At 38.4% G+C, this 12,513-nt stretch overlaps 1 long non-coding RNA gene across 1 annotated transcript; it reads left to right on the top strand.

The window, feature by feature from the left end:
* The first annotated feature begins 1,463 nt into the window (after positions 1–1,463).
* LOC142140483 (uncharacterized) lies at positions 1,464–2,175 on the top strand. Its single transcript, XR_012688506.1, has 2 exons — positions 1,464–1,612; positions 1,738–2,175. It is a non-coding gene; the product is annotated as an uncharacterized LOC142140483 (long non-coding RNA).
* The last annotated feature ends 10,338 nt before the right edge of the window (positions 2,176–12,513 follow it).

The raw sequence follows: 12,513 nt of genomic DNA, 5'->3' as shown, positions 1-12,513 counted from the left end.
TGCTGATTCTTCTCATATGTGGACTGCTTTGAATCCATTTTAATGAGCCTAAACCACTTGTAGTGCAAAATATTGTATAGACAGATACTGCTGCTAAATATGACTTTTGGCAGCCAGAAAAATTATTATTTCACACTGGGGAATATGGGACACCCCAAAGCACTTGTAGTACAAAATATTGTATAGATAATGCTGCTAAATATGACTTTTGGCAGCCAGAAAACTTATTGTTTCACACTGGGGAATATGGGACACCCCAAAGCACTTGTAGTGCAAAATATTGAAAAAAAATGCCTCCTCTATCCTCCTCTCTTCCTGCTCTAACAATTGCTAATATAATTCGTAATAATAATAGAATTGAATAGATTAGAATTGAAATAATAGAAAGAAAAAGGTATACAATTATTGCTCTGTCCCTGCTCTAATACAGCCTGTGACCTAACCCTGCTCTCTCCCTCTGTTAAATGGCGATGGATTGCCGTGGAGGCTGGTATTTTTGCTTTTTCAAATCTCGCGAGAACCGAGCTCTGAGATCTGACTACGTCATGATGACGTTTTGCCTCGATTTCGATTCCGAATGGGCGGGAGGGTACTGAGCCTGGGTTGGTTCAGTTTGCCCGCCCATCTCTAGAAGGAGTTACCGTGCAAGACAGTATAATCCAAGAGTTTTGATGTTACAATTTAACACACAACTATAATGTAGTTGTGCACAGACATTTATAGTTATAATACTGTTTATTATGTATTATATTGGCATCTACTTTACCATCATTATCAACATTTACTTATATTACAAATTTGAAGCTTGGCTTGTTTTGATGTTTTTCTCCAGTCGTCGTCTGGTAATGAATAATGTTTTTACTTTGATTTGTCTTGTATCATATACAATAAGAGAACTTCCATTTTTAATACATGTCGATATGCAAATATGGTTGTTTTCTGAATTAAGAGAAACATAATAATTAAGTATAATCACCTGTAAGAAAGTATTGTGATCAATTTATTTTAATCTCATGGTCTGTTTTTTGACGACATTTACTTTTCTTACTGGCTGGTAGAAAATGCAGATATTTTAGTGTCAATAAATTTACTGACAGTTGTAATCCATGGCTGTACCTAATAACCCTCCCACTACGTGTAGGTCTGTTTGAGCTGTTTTTTTCCCGCTGTCTCCAAACATTTGTGATTGTGTTTACAAACCAAATATAAAGACTGCTTCTTTCTTTGTTCTCCTGGAACATATATTCCAGTCACCTGCTTTATTGTTGCAGTGAACTCAGATAATAATGTTTAGTATGACCCCTATGACTGGTTAATTGGCCACACCCACATGACAAGCTGACAACCCCACAAACAATTGGCCAGACCACACCCAAACCCCACCCATATGACATCATTAAAGACAGAGTAGTCTCAGGGTATAAAAGAGAGGGCTGGGAACCCACAAGTCATTTGCTCCTGGCTGAAGGCAAATTGGCCACTACCATGGCCTATCAAAGAAAACAAAAGAGGGTCCACATGGCCACAAAACGCGCAGTGACCATCCGAAAAAGGAGACGGCAAACCACAAGACAGAAGACGCGTGTGGCCACTGCTAAAGGCAGAAAGAGAGGTAAATATATATATATGTTCCAGCTACTATATAAATTACAGTCTAGCCAGTGTTGTTCAAGATTTCCTCAGCAAATTCTGTCTAAAAGTGTTACCCTAATAAGCTGTTATTTTTCATTGTTGCAGGTTACAGACGTAAACGTCTGACGTTCTAGAGACGAAAGACAAGATGATGCAGGTGACCTGCTCCCCCTGCCAGAGGCAGGTCACCTGACCTTACACAGACATCTCATCTGGCCTTAAACAGCATTCAGAAAACACAAAAAAAAAAAGAAAAATAAGAAGAAAAGGAAGAAAAAAATAAGTTAGTCAACCTGCAAGGCTTAGTCACACTGAGTGTCAGCATTCTTCTGCATGGGACCATTGCCAATAAGTTCGATATCATTTAGGTTAATCTAGGTGCAGTTAGAAAGCATGGAAGAAAAAAATAAGCAAATCAACGTGCAAGGCTTAATCACACTGAGTGTCAGCTTTCCTCTGCATGGGACCATTGCCACTAAGTTCGATAGCATTTAGGTTAATCTAGGTGCAGTTAGAAAGCATGCAATAAAAAAATAAGCAGAATTTGGTCTCCTGTGATCTTTTAAGTGTTAAGGGGGTTAATGTACATATTACATGCACGCTGCACAAATGGTGCAGTATAAACACACCTTTAAAAGCCTTATGACAAGAAGACTTGAGTCTAAAGATAAGTAAACAATACTTAAAATACATAATTATACTGCCCGGCCACACAATTATAAAGGGGCGCCACAAAGCCAGATTAGTTTGTAATATGAAAGAGAAGGGAATTTCCCTGGTATACTTGTGAATATCTAATGACTGCTAGTAAGGGTTCAATAACCAGACTGTAGACCATGGATGACAGCGGACATCTTTGTCTAGTACCGTTTCGGATATTAACCTTGTCGGATGGTGTGCGATTGATCACTATCATTGCTGATGGGTCTGAATATAGAGCAAATATGCCTGTAAAGAAATCTCCAGAGATGCCAATCGCTTGGTGAGGGACATAAATTTCCACAATATTCTATTGAACATGTTTTTTAGCATCAAAAGATAAAAGTACAGCAGGAATTCTTTTAGTATTTATAATATAAGATTTATATATATATAGGGATATACGCAGGGATGACGCAGGTGGCAGACCCCAACAGTTTGACATCTGGTCTGGCTTGAAAGATTTTAGCAAAAAAAGTGTGACCTCGGCCATAACTCCATCCGATCCTACTATTAACATGCAAAGGATGGTGGAGGATTATTTTCAAGAGTTCATTGAAATGGAAATGCCAGACAGTCCCTTTCCATACTGGGAGGAAAAACAAGCAATTTGGAAACCCATGTACAAACTTGCTTTGCAATACCTAAGCTGCCCACCCTCCAGTGCGTACTCAGAAAGGGTTGTCAGCACAGCCGGGAAACTGGTCAGTGATCGATGTAGGAGGTTACTTCTTAAAAATGTGGAAAAGATGATGATCATCAAAATGAACTACATCTTCCACGAGGAAGGCCTATATATATATATATATATATAGGGAAGGGCGGCGCCTTCAGGTGTATAAACAGTGTATATAAAACACTAAAGTACACAAAATAGTCCAGAGTAAATATAACAGAACGGTGTCTGTATAAATGCACCGCAAGTGAATCATAAAACTGATGTGCAGGATAAATGCATGAATTGACATATAGTCTTGTCGTGCAGAATAATAAAAAGTGGCGTGCGTACCAAATATATAAAATTAAACCGCTTATCTGTATAGTGTCTCCTTAGGAATCCCGAAGTGTGGTCTGTAACCAAATCTCCTTAGCGATGGAAATAGTGTATGTTCTAATATTAAAACAACCGCAACACCAATCTCATCAGCTCATCATAGAAAGGAAATATATGAAAAGGCCATATTGTGTAGTATTTCAAAAAAGCATTTTAATCAAGTAAAACATTTAGAGTACAAACTCACAATATATATGCTTTATATAGGCTTATCTGTAAGTGACTGGTCTGCAGCTTCATCCCCTGGTGTAGTAGAAATCCCTCAGCAGGCTCCACACAAAAAGCTAGGTGCAGGATATTCTAAGAGTATAATTCTCAGGGTGTAGCAGTGTAACCAGTAGTCTCCAGATATGGTATAGAGGCTCAACGCGTTTTGATCAATCAATGAACTTCATCAGGAGTAGTAAGATCAATTGTGTGAACTTTTGGGTCTTATATATGCGATGCGCGGCGCCATTTTGTGCCCGCGTCATCGGTGACGTCATCGCGCATGCGCGAATCAGCATTCGGTGCCGCGATATTGCGGCTGAGCATATAAGTTTATTTGTAGATTGTGGGATGTGCATTACTATAGGGGACATCGGTTCTGTGCCCTGTGAGGAGATTACATGGTGGGACACTTGTGGGAATGAGTGATAAGAGTAAATAAAGTGTGGGCAGTGTATCCCTATAGGGGGATGTATCGGTGGCCATATTGAAAAAGGGCATAATGTGTGGAGCCCATGTTACATTATTTTTGTGACAACTAAATGATACATACAATTACAGTGCAAATTGCTAGATGAATGTATAACACGCTGTACAAATATACATATATATATATATATGGATCCTAATACCATAGCAGATACACATAGTAGTATAAACACAAATGTTAGAATTACAAATATAAAAGGTATATAACTTATAGTAAAAACATATAATAAAAACATTGTTTAAAAAGTCCTCAATAAACATATTCAATATCAATAAAGGAAACTTAATGTTAAAAAATATATATTCTAGCAAGAGTCATCAACATAGATGATTCATTAAGGCACTGCTATACGCTGAAAAAGGGTTAAAACTAAGGGTTTAAAAAATGGGGTTAAAGGAAAGGGGCTATTTCGTAGTTCTCATTAAGGCCCTGTGGTGCTAGGGTCCCTAATTCAAAGATCCAAAACATTTCTTTTTTTGAGAGTTTAGTATCTAAAGCCCCCCTCTCGGACCTAACGTAACATTTTCAATTGCTCTGAAGTTCAGTTCACTGGGATTTGAATTATGTTTCTGTAGGAAGTGTCGTGATACTGAGTGGCTTTCAACTTTGTTTTTAATGTTCCTCATGTGTTCTTGTATCCTCAGTTTTAAAGAACGTTTAGTCTTCCCTATGTACTTGAGACCGCATGAACACTCTAGTAGATATATCACCGAGGTAGTTAGACAGTTCATAAAGTGCTTGATTTGGTATTCTTTACTGTTGTTAAAATTATAAAAACTCCTTTTTTGATTGGTATATCTGCAGATGTTACAGTGGTTACATTTATAGAAACCTTTGGTGGCTAAAAAGGTGTTGGTGACCGGTCTTTCATTTGCGAGCATGCTTGGGGCCAGGAGATCCTTCAGATTCTTATTTTTCTTAAAGATAACTACTGGTTTATCTGGAAGGATACTACTAAGTACGGGATCTTTCTTCAGGATGTTCCAGTGTTTATTAATAGTAAATTTAGTTTTTGCTTCATCGCTATTGTATTGGGTAATAAATGAGACTGTGTCCTTTCTGTTGTCCTTTTTATGATATTCTAGGAGATCAAGTCTATTAATTGCTTGTGTTTTTTCTATTGCTCCTTTTATCAATTGCTCAGGGTAACCTCTTTTCTTAAATCTGTCGGCATAGACTGACAGTTGTTCTCTACAGATATCTTCATTACTACAATTTCTTTTAATCCTTTGAAATTGCGAAAAAGGTATATTAGTCTTCCATTTCTTTAGGTGTGCACTTTTAAAATGTAAGTAGCTATTAGTGTCTACTTCTTTGATAAAATTCTTTGTGATCACTGTATCGCCTGTATGTGTAAGGATTAAGCCAAGGTATTCTACTTGTAAGGTGTCAACTTTTGCTGTGAATGTGAGATTGTATTCGTTCACATTCAAATAAGAAACAAAATGGTTGAGGTGTTCCTTATTGCCATTCCAGACTAGTATGATGTCATCAATGTATCTTTTGTATAGAGCTATATTTTCTGAATATGGGTTGGGATTATAGATGTATTGTTGTTCCCAGCTACCCATTACGAGATTCGCAAAACTAGGTGCGAAAATCGTACCCATAGCTGTGCCGACTGTCTGTAGGTAAAATTCGTCTAAAAATTTAAAATAGTTATGTGTGAGAATGAAAGTCATGAGTTCACAGATAAAATTATTATGATCTAAGCTAAGGTCAGGATCTGAATCTAAGTATTCTTTGCAAGCCTCAGCTCCTTTCTGGTGTTTAATGGAGGTGTACAGGGATTGCACGTCTATTGTAACCCATATATAGTTGAGCTTCCACTGAAAACTTTTGAAGATTTGTAGGACGCTGGTTGTGTCCTTACGAAAAGATGCAAGATTGTTTACATACTTATGTAGAAAGATGTCTACATACTCTGAAATATGAGAAGTAAGAGAATCTATGCCTGCTATAATAGGTCTGCCTGGGGGGTTTTCAAGATTTTTGTGGATTTTACATCTGGGGAGATTACAAGATGGGGATGAATATCCATATCCATGGGCAGCACTTCTGCCTTACAGCACTGGGGTCATGAGTTCAATTCCCGACCATGGCTTTATCTGTGTGGAGTTTGTATGTTCTCCCTGTGTTTGCGTGGATTTCCTCCGGGTGCTCCGGTTTCCTCCCACACTCCAAAGACATACTGGTAGGTTAACTGGCTGCTATAAAAAAAATTGACCCTAGTCTCTGTCTGTCTGTCTCCCTCCCTGTCTGTGTCTGTGTGTGAGTATCTATATTAGGGCACTACCATCAGGACTGGTGCCAGCACCTGCTTGCTGGTTCTGCTCATATGTGGACTGCTTTGATTCCATTTTAATGAGCTTAAAGCACTTGTAGTGCAAAATATTCAATAGATACTGCTGCTAAATATGACTTTTGGCAGTCAGAAAAATTATTGTTTCACACTGGGGAATATGGGACACCCCAAAGCACTTGTAGTGCAAAATATTATATTGATACTGCTGATAAATATCACTTTTGACAGCCAGAAAAATTAATGTTTCACACTGGGGAATATGGGACACCCCAAAGCACTTGTAGTGCAAAATATTGTAGAAATACTCCTGCTAAATATGACTTTTGGAAGCCAGAAAAATAAGTGTTTCACACTGGGGAATATGGGACACCCCAAAGCACTTGTAGTGCAAAATATTGTAGAAATACTGCTGACAAATATCACTTTTGACAGCCAGAAAAATTAATGTTTCACACTGGGGAATATGGGACACCCCAAAGCACTTGTAGTGCAAAATATTGAAAAAAAGCCTCCTCTATCCTCCTCTCTTTCTGCTCTAACAATTGCTAATAGAATTGGAATCAATAATAGATTTGAATAGATTAGAAATTAAATAATAATACAAAGAATAAGGTGTACAATTATTGCTCTGTTCCTGCTCTATTGCTGCCTGCGACCTAACCCTGCTCTCTCCCTCTGTCAAATGGCGATGGATTGTTGTGTAGGCGGGTATTTATGCTTTTCAAATCTCGCGAGAACCGAGCTCCGAAATACGAATACGTCACGATGACGTTTTGCCTCGATTTCGATTCCGAATGGGCGGGAGAGTACCGAGCCTGCTCGGCTCGGTAGTCGGATAGGTGAAGTTCGGGTTGGTTCGGCTCTCGGGGAACCGAGCCCGTCCATCTCTAGTAATAATTTTATAGGAAGGAGGTCACAAGATTTTTACCTGAAATACTTCTTAATTTTCTTTTGTATGTGGCTTAATAGAATATTTTCCAATAATAGGTGCTAAAGTGGAAATATGGAATAACTCAGCAAACAATCAGGATTTGATCTTAACTCAATGTTGTGCTGTTGATTGATTACTATGATTTCCTGTATTTTCAACAGAGTGCAAAATGTAAGTTATATTTGATAACGTTCCGTTCTGATTGAAATGGGCACTAACATTAAAGTTTAGCTGAGCTACATATTCCCCTTAGTGGAGTTCTGGGAACTGCAAGCTGAAACAGATTTCCTGGGGTTCCAGCATTGCTGTAATATAGCACTGTCACAGCCAATTGGATTAATAGGAATCCGCAAACAGATTGTAGATGTGATGGAATTCAAAGCACAGGATGTATTCTTTGCACTTGCCAGACAGGTTCTTTGATTCAGAGCCACTTTAATAAGGGGGCAAAAGGATATTTGCTGGACCCACCGGTATGGTGGCCTACCTTTAGACTTCCTGTTAAAATAGCTTTGGTAGTGGCCCTAAAGAGCTTTTATTTCACCACCTGCTGACAAGAGATCCATTTTTTCATAGTACACAGTCTCCCTTTCAAGTGAATAGCTTAACCAAATTACTATTGAATCTAAAACTAACCAAGCGTTAGCTTAAGCCTTAATGAAAGAAAAATGCCAAAATGTGGACATAGAAGTCAGGATGGTTTTAGAATATGGCCTAACAGAATGTTCCATTTCAGTCCTAAAGTTTGAAAATTGTAATAGATCCTTCAAATTGCACATAAAAATAGGCGGTATAGATGTGAGACAGAGGTTAGAGAGGATCCTGCTTGTAAGAGCTTACAGTCGAGAGGAAGAAGGCCATTCTTAGATCTTAGGAGGTCACATGACTCAGTGATCATGGGACTGTATTTGCTAGAACATTCAGAGATAGAATCGGGTGTGGGTGGCATAGACTATAGTGAAGAGGTTGGTTTTGAGAGAGCATTTGAAGAACTGAAGATTATTGTAGAGTTTTTTCAGGCAGTGTAGTGATTTCTGTAGGTGGGGAACAGAACATGAGAAGTCTTGGAGTCAGGAGTGAGAGGTGGTTATTAGAGAGAAGGAGAGACATAGGTTAGAGGCAGATTGAAGGGGACAAGAGGGAGTGTATCTTGTGACAAGGTGAGAGATGTATGAAGAGGATAAGTTGGCGAGGTGAGGATGAGCCGCTTGTATTGAATTGTGCAGGTAATGGGCAGCCAGAGTGGTGCACGGGATGTGAAGCTTTGAAAGAGGATGACCAGTCTCGCTGTGGCATTTAGAATTGATTTTAGTGGGGAAAAACAGGTGAGGGGAAAAACCAGATAGCAGAAGGTTGCAGGAATCAAGGCAAGAGGTAATGAAAGAATGGGTATGGGTTTTGGCAACATTCTGAAATCTGAATCAGAAAGCGGCATATTCTGGTAAAGTTCCAAAGAGGTGGTGACAAGACAGAGCAAGGGACTGGATGTGTGAAGTGAAACTGAGGACGGAATCGATAATAATAATAATACATAGGCAGCAGGCTTAGGGAACAGAGGAGAGTGGGATGTTGACAACTGTGAGGTTAAATATAGGAGGAATAATCATACTCAGAGGTGGACTTTGATGAGCTCTTTTTGAACACGTTGAGGTAGCATTGGGACATCTAGATGGAGATAACAAACAATTGGACACATGGGATAAAAGAGAGGAGAGGTAGATTTGTGTGTAATCTGCATAAAGGTTGGCAGTGGAGGCAGAAAGCAGAAGGTGAGAATGGGCAGAGAAGCAAGTTTACAGTAATAAAGAGGCTAATAATGGATATTAGGGGTTTCAAGTAAGTTTGCTTGGCAAAGGGGGGTCAGTATACTAAGAAGACAGGATACATTTGTATTGGAGGAAATAAGTGTTGGAGCAAGATTTTCTCTACAGGTGCTTAGTGGTACTGGAAATTGTTTGCAGGTGGCTGATCTATTTAGAATGCTAGGCATGAAGTTTGGATCTCCAGAATCTATGTGTGGTGGCTGGAGCTGCCTCTTTTAAGGCTTCAGTCTGTGCAGTTTTGTCGAAAGAGACTTCTAGTTTAGATCAAGACAGTGTAGAAATGGGAGAGAAGAGTGGTCATGTGAGGCTCAGACAAAGGATTGAGTCAAGGCCGTTTAGGTGTTGCTGTGTTTCCATGGATTGGGTGCAAATGGGATTTAGGAGGCAAAATGAGTTAGAAGGAAAGGAGGTTGTGGTCAGAGAGCGGGACAGCAAAGTTGGGGAAGCTGGAGATGAAATTGGAGATCATGTCCTCTGGGAGACACCACAGGAGGAAGTGTGAGTAATTTAGTTGTGGAATTGCCAATAGGGTTGTCAATGGGGACGCTCAAATGTTCTAGAGTAAGAGTGAGTAGGTCAATGGAAAGGATGTGAGAAAGCCAGGTGATGACATGAGAGAATTAGGAAACTGGGCCTGTACCAAAGTCTAATAATAAGTTACATGCATGAACTTTGTTGCATATGAGTTTTACACCAAATTCTACTGCGTATGTTTGACAGACTTCACTACTTTATGCTGTTGGAGAACCCTGCTACTTCTACAATGTAACTCTCAGTCTGTGTCTTCCATCTAGCCTCCATTCCCCTTCCATACACCAGGACAATGCCCCTGTCAGATGCAGCCCTGTCCTCATACACACAGGCATGGACACGTCATTGCATATCACAAGATCAGCACACTCATCTACTGCTGCCAGGAATATCCTAATGATCTGATTGGCTACAGATTGTTCTAGCAGGGGATGAATGCAATAAGGTGTTTAAACCCTTGTCAAGTGCACCTTAAACTGCACAATTTCAAATTCCCAAAAGGTTTTAATTTTATTGTATTCACAACAAAGATAAAGACATAAAGCTTTTGGTGTTCTTATGTATAACTAGCAAAAGTGTCCCAGTTGAATAAGCAAAGGACTAATATTCCTTCTTGAACAGAATGTGACAGGTATCAATTTTTTGTCCTGAGTAAATGTATTAAGATAAAACAAGTATTGTAAATTCTTTATTGTTCTTTCTATTAGTAAATAGAGTGATTTAAATTTGTGTATAGTTATATATGCTTTATATGCATCATTTTACTTGTGTGTAAAACTTTCTCTTGATCCTGAGCACATTATATGATTTTTTTTTCTTTAGTGGGAATTCTCTAATGAATTATAACAACCTCTGATTTATAAGACAAATGTTTCCCACGCTCAAAATAATTCAACTTCTTTCATGTGTGAATGGTCTGATGTTTAACAAGATTTCAGTTACCAGTAAAACATTTCTGACAACTACAGTAGTTTTATATTCCATCTGTGGTGTGTGTTCCTTGGTGAGACATTAAAACTTTTACCACACAAGCAGCAAACTTCATTAATACAAGTTCATATATTTATTTCTGTGAGTTGTATTTGCTTTGTACTGGAACCTTCAATATGATTTATTAAATTTCAAAGCCTCTTCCCGTAAGATCAATTTATATTTAAAGGGACTATTTCAAGTGTTTAAATTAAAGCCAATGGGGGTTATTTTATAACATTAATATGCCAATCATCATCATCATCATTTATTTATATAGCGCCATCAAATTCCGTAGAGAACAAACACAGTAATATAATAATACTGGGTAATACATACAGAGAGGTAAGAAGGCCCTGCCCGCAAGCTTACAATCCGACATCTGCTTTATTTGTGAACCCATTACTAGACTGATCAATGCAAATTTCTGATTGATTGCTAGATTTCCACCTTTGAGCAACATTGGTAAATAAGGCTGGGTATACAGTACAGAAAATTTCTCCCGATGTGATATCGTTAATAATTTTACCAACGAGTGAAAGTCCCGATCAGCATGCGATTCATGTGTACACACTATACACGTTTTACTGTCAGATCTGTGATCTTCATCTGTCATAACCATCTCCTGAAAAGATCCTGACTCTGTAAACTCTATGGAGATCTGCCTACACTGATGGTCGTGAGTGCGTACACACTGCAGAAATGGAACAACATTATCGACCAAGATTTTTAGTCCATTTATAAAAGCAAATCAAACAATACGATGAGCTTTGGAACGATAATCGTTAATTGTTGGAGCGTACACAGTAATGCGATATCGGGCTGTACGGTCATTTATCGCGTGATTGCCCCGATAGATGGGTAAAAAAACCTGTAATGTGTACCCAGCCTTACCTGTTATGATTTTTTTTAGCTTGACATAGTAATTGTTGGTCTTGCCCTAGTTATAATAATCTTAATTATATTATACAACATTTTACCAAGATAAGTCCATAATGTTTTGCCCTAAAGCTTGCTAAATTTTAGTTCTATCTATGATACTTTTTGTATTCATTTAGATCACCTTGAATACATAAAATGAAAGAACTGAAGAATATAAGACCACGCCTTTAAATGTATTGCACACACCCCTTTAGTAACTGGTGATCATCATTTATTACAGCAGTCAGCTAGAAGAAGTTGGAAAGAGGAGACTTATAATGCGACATCTATTGGGTTGTGAGACCATAAAACAGAGACTGTACACAGCAATTATATTAAATATCAGTCACTGATGTTCACAACCAATCAGGTGACCTGTTTCTGTCAGTGAATGCTTCCCTCTCTTCAAAACTCTCCTGACCAATCGTTGTTAAGAACATTGATCGGGATTTATGGTAAGGGATATGTTCATTCCCTTTAAGAAGAAGGGTCCTTCTCACGCCTCAAACGTGGTGTGACCCATTGAGTTGCTATCAGTGAGCCCTGCAGCAAGGGAGAGAATGGTGTTTAGAAAGAAGACCATTTTTTTGCTTGGCTGCCAGCACCTAAATGTCTTGCTTTATATATTTAGCTTGAGATGAAAATCTTCCCTTTTCAGATACTTTTTAGATATGTATTGTGAAAAGCAATAGTGCACATGTACTCAATAGACAAGTCAGACCACTTCAATATAACAATTGAAGTACAATGTGAAAAATAATCATTTGATGCAACACACCTAGACATAAAGATAACCTTTATACCACTTGTTCTATGCTATATTTAGCCCAGCATACAGCACAGAATAAGTACAGTCATGGCCAAAAGTTTTTAGAATGACACAAAAATTATTATCTGCTGCCTCAGTTTTTATGATGATCAGATGAATTGCAATTAATCTCAAAGTCCCTC

This window comes from Mixophyes fleayi, chromosome 2 (assembly GCF_038048845.1).
Source record: "Mixophyes fleayi isolate aMixFle1 chromosome 2, aMixFle1.hap1, whole genome shotgun sequence".
NCBI classification, from domain to species: Eukaryota; Metazoa; Chordata; class Amphibia; order Anura; family Limnodynastidae; genus Mixophyes; species Mixophyes fleayi.
Note: the sequence above shows the minus strand (reverse complement) of the source record. Positions and strands in the feature narration are given on the sequence as shown.